This window comes from Seriola dumerili, unplaced genomic scaffold, assembly GCF_002260705.1.
Source record: "Seriola dumerili isolate Sdu_G_001 unplaced genomic scaffold, Sdu_1.0 BDQW01001588.1, whole genome shotgun sequence".
Classification (NCBI taxonomy): domain Eukaryota; kingdom Metazoa; phylum Chordata; class Actinopteri; order Carangiformes; family Carangidae; genus Seriola; species Seriola dumerili.
Window position 1 is genome coordinate 79,771 of NW_019175843.1, and position 5,536 is coordinate 85,306.

Below are 5,536 nucleotides of genomic sequence, written 5' to 3' on the forward strand. Positions count from 1 at the left end.
TTGTACATTATCAACTCTATACTAACAGGTTGTGTCCATGAGGTTTCATGAAGGTTGTCAGGTTTGAACAGAGAAATGGCAGTAACTCTGGTGGACATGATTGCAAGGTTAGTAAACAAGAATCACTGAACCACATGTCTCTTGGTGAAGAGTACAGTTATATTGTGACAGACGGTGGTTGGTGTTGGTCTGTCCTGGTGTAGCTGTTGTGTTGAGGACTTTGGACTCATGACCTCAGTGTTTTTTGATTTAAAATCCTGTTTAACAGCTGAATGTGAGTCTTTATCATAAATATAAGGTTCTATAAGAATTATTTATAAAGCTTTATGCCTGGATGTTTTTCTATTGGACCGTCTGGTTTTTGACAAAGTTTATACAGTTGAATTAATTTTCTTTTAAAATTAGATTAATTAATCAGACAGGTGTTAGAGTAAATCTGCGTTGGCCTGTGCTAATGGACATCCAATGTTTGTGTGATATAGACACATCCTGCAGATAGCTGTATAACATCTCTTCAGACATGTAGGAAGCCGAAAAGCTGAACTGAAATTCAGTTTTTTTTTACTGGGTACCGAGTTTCTTGGCATTTTTGGAAATCGCAGTTCTAAGTCTAAACCGTGAACCGAGGTTTTGTTCTAACCATAATAAGGGGAAGTTTAATGGGGAAACAATAAAATAAACTTTTGAGAGAACTGGTCAACCTTGACCCTGTAATTAAATTAACACATCTGTAACGTTGGCCAACTGGCTAACATTAGTCCCCCCCTCCCACATTCTATCCACCGCCCCCTCAGCCCCGCAGCTCCCCTCGCCTTCTACCCCCCTGCCTCACACCCGCCCCTGGCTTCTCCTAACACTGCCTCCTCGTTCCCGCCTCCCCCCCCCCCCCCCCCCCCCCCCCCCCACCCCCAACCAAACCCACCAACCCCACCTTCATAACCGACAACCACTCACAGACTCTCCACAACGAGCATCCCACACAACCCCTAACCCATCCATCCACCTGCGAAATAATGCACCCCTCGCACCCGCTCCTCCGCATCTCTCCCTCCGCCAACCACCTCTTCCACCTCTCCTGACACCACCAGCGCCCACACACCCGCGGCGACACCCTACCAGCTCCGTCCACTCCACCTATTCTCTCACGCATCGCTATCACTCCCACGCTCACCTCCAACTCCCACCACACCTCCGCTCCGGCCCACCTCCGCCAGTAGTCTCCAATCCCCCATCCACTCCCCGCTCCCTTCTGACACACACACAGCCCTCACCCACCCAGCCTCCAGCTCTCTCGCCTACCACCCTCCACACCACTACCTCCCGCCAGCTCTCTAGTCTGCATTTTTGTTGTACTTTTTTACTCTGAATCCAACATGATGATTGTGATCTGATCAATATACAAAGTAATCCATCTCATTTAGCAACTTAAATAATAGTGCTGTGAATCAGCGCAACTAAAACTTAAAAGAGTATCACAGATTGAGTATAAGAAGTGTGTGTGTACTTGAAAACAATAAGAACTTTTTAGACATTTTAGACCATAATCATTGACTAGTCTAAGATTGAGCTGACCAGCCATGAGCGATTAAAAGTCTCGTAGAGAAATGACGAAGAAGTGCACGAGCACGATGTTTTGTGTCATGGTATTAATTAACGCAATTGAATGGTCGATGATTTTATTTGATTGATTGATTTCCTCTGGTCAGTTATGTCAAGTAAGCGGATGTAGTCAGTGTGAAACTTGAAATTGTATCTGCGGTCACCTTACATTAGGCAATTGACACGAGGGCTGCGGTAGACAACTCGAGAAATTAACAGCTCTGTGACACATATGCTAAGCACTGTTGTTGTACCTGAATATTCTCGTAGCCAGTCTCTTAGTGAAAAGTCCAACGGTTCGATCTGTGCACCCTTTTATAACGTGTTCACCAATGTGTCCTGCCTGTCTCTCATACAATCAGACTCTCGAAGTTGTATAGTCATTATGCCACTTGCAGACAGTCAGACATGGGCATTTCGATTTCAGATCTAGATTGCGAGCAACAGCAGAATTACTAGCGAAGGGTTCACGTCTCACTCGAGATCAGCTGTAGACGATGCTCACATGCTTTCTTGTAAGCTTGAGCGTGTTGCTGACTTCAGTGGAGTCTTTTTTTAATGAGTAGTTTCCACAACAGGCAACATCACTAGAGACTATGCTCGACCCTGTGTTTATTTCTCTGTCATTCCATCACATCATATTGATGGTGGTGAAGTACCTCACAAGTCAATACATAATCCGTTATGATTGGTAGTGTGTGTGCTCGTCGTTGTGGTCTGTTTTATGGTGTAGTGTGTGAGTGTGCTTGGGTCGTGTGGCTGTATGGCGTCAAAGTATGCGGGTCCAGGGTCGGGGATGGTGCAGTAAGCGGGTGGCGGAGTTGTGCCTGCTGCAGAGTGCGTGCGAGAGAGGCATTCTGGGAGTGGGGGATGTTTGGTACCTCGCTCCCATGCGCCGGGGGGGGGGGGGGGGGGGGGGGGGGGGGGGGTGGGGGGGTGGAAGCCGAGTGGAGGGACACCTCATAAACTGTCTGCGTTTCTCTGGTTACTGATTGGCTGCTCGCTACCCAAGCGTGACTGCCCTCTGTCAGTACAGGAGAGATGTCACGAGAGAGGGAGGAGATGGAGCGACAGTGGGCGATGGGGTGAGCTGCCATTTTCTCTTTCTTTATCCAACATAAACTTCCCATCTTTCATCTATTCATTGGTTTCATCTGCTTTATTTGTGATGAATTGGAATTAGTGAGAGAGAGGCAGAGCGGGGTAAGAAAAGGGGGTAGGGGAGGGGGGGTTTCTCCCTTCAATTGTCTGTTCCGTGCTTGTTTTCTTCTTTGGATTAATTTATTGTTTTCTGTGATGGAGAAAGAGGGGGAGGATGAGGGATGGAGAGAAGGGGGGGAGAATGGGGGAGGAAAGGGAGGCAGGGATGATGGAGGGAGGAGAGAAAAGGACAGAAAATGGCCGGGACCGTGATGGAGGATGAAGGAGACAGAGGGAGGAGGAGAGGCTGTCGTCTCTTGTGTCCTTTATTATTGTTTATTGGGTCACATTTTGAGTGTGATCAAAAGTTCATTGATCAGAATGTGATTTGATCAATTATTGATGAAGCCGAGACCTGAGTCACATCTAATCTGAAATCTGCAGTAGGTGTGCATTGTACTGCATGTAATTTGTATAGTACTAGTAGTAGTACTGCAAGTAAGTGTGTAGTTAGTTACTTCCAAGTAGTGTGTAGTTGTACTTGCAGTGCAGTGTAGTAGATATTGCAGTATGTGTAGTAATACTGCAAGTACAGTGTGCTGAGTCAGATTGTAACTGTCAACCCAACTGCCCTTCCTTTATTGATTAATCTGCTGGTGAATCATGTCTCAGTTGATTGCTCGTTGAGTCAGTTAATGTGACGTTTGTTTTCATTACTCTCATTCAAACATATACAATTCATCACTTATTACGTGGTTTGTTTTCATCGTTTTCTGTTTTGCATACGTGTTCATCGTTTACATACCATGTTCTGTTCTTCACAGAGCATGTTCATGTTTCAATAGGTTCCTTTTTATAAGTATTCACGTTTTCATATGTTCATGTTCATATTGATCAATGTACTGTGTGAAATACCATGTGTATTGTGTGTGTGTACCATGTGTGTTGCTGTGCCAAGTGTGTTATTAGAAACACAACCCGATGATGTCACAGTGATGCATCAGGGTACTGTGGGGGAGTGGAGTTATGAAGCTAGTTTTCAGGGTGTTAAAACCCGGTTTCTGTTTCTCGGCGCATTATGGGAAATGCAGGCTTCAGGTTTTTACAGCTGTACTAAGAGTGGCTCAAATTGTGTGTGACATCCATATGTGACCTTACACTGTTTAAAGCTACGATGCTAATCAGTCATTTCAATAATTGGATTAATGCAGCGTGAATTGAGTTGATTTGGAGATGTGCAGAGTAAAGTGAAACACAAAGCACACAAGAACTAGTCCTGAAGAAAAACACACAATATTCACATTTCACAAGTCAAACCATATTTTTTGGTCATTTTCCTGAATAGTTTGTTTGTTTTACTTTGGTAGATAGCCATTAGAGAAGAAAGCTTTTAATAATTTCAAATAGAACTCCTAAAACGTTCTCAGATATCCACAGGTTAGGAATGATACAGTATCTACAGTGATATAGTAGTAACATGTGTAGAATGTTACAGTACTACAGTGTACAGTGTTAGGTGTTACAGTCTACAGTGTTATACGTGATACAAGTAGCCTACTACAGTGATATGGTGTTACAGACACAGTACTACAGTGAATACAGTGTTAGTGTTAAACAGTCACGTTATAGTGTTACAGTACTACAGTGATACAGTACTACAAGTGTTGATGAGTGTTACGACGTAACTACATCTTGCTTATATGTGCAGTGTTACATACAATGTTATAACAGGTGTACATTACAGATGATTAAGTAACATGTTATCAGTAGTTACAGTACGTTATAAGTGGTTACAGTACAAGATTACTAGTACATACCACTTCAGGTGAGTGACAGACTATATATAAGGTATGATAAGGTTAACAGGTCTAAACATTACTAAGAACAAGGTGTTGTATTTGTGTTTACAGTACTTGACGATTTGTTAGTGTATAGCGGTGTTACGTCGACTTACAGTGATACAGTCACTGACAGTGTTATAGTGTTACAAGGTATACAACATTGTTATTAGCTGATAACAGTGTTATAGTGTTACTAGTACTCACATTGTTATAAGTGTTACAGTACTACAGTGTTCAGTACTACCATGTGTTATAGTGTACAGTACTACATTGTTATAGTGAACAGCTGTTATAGTGGGTTACAGTACTACATTGTTTATATAGTGTTACAGTACTACATTGTTATAGTGTTATCAGTAACTACATGTTATAGTGATACAGTACTTAAGTTGTAGTATACATTGTATAGTGTTAACATGAATACAAGTACTAACAACAGGAACAAACACCTCATCTCACTGCGCTACAGAACAGAGAGGTTCAGGAGATCCTTTGTTCTCACTGCCATCAGGCTGTAGGCTGTATTTATTATCAATTGTTATTATTATTATTATTATTATCAAAGATGAGCTAATGGATACATAAATTTCCCCTAGGGCATAAATAAAGTATCTGTCTATCTATCTATCTATCTATCTATCTATCTATCTATCTATCTATCTATCTATCTACTGTATCAATGTAGTACTGTAACACTGTAATACTGTAACACTATAGTACTGTAACATTCTAACACTGTAGTACTGTATCACTGTAGCACTGTAACACTATAACAATGTAGTACTGTAACACTGTAACACTGTAGTACTGTATCACTGTAACACTATAACAATGTAGTACTATAACACTGTAGTACTGTATCACTATAACAATGTAGTACTGTAACACTATAACAATGTAGTACTGTAACACTATAACAATGTAGTACTGTAACACTATAACACTGTAGTACTGTA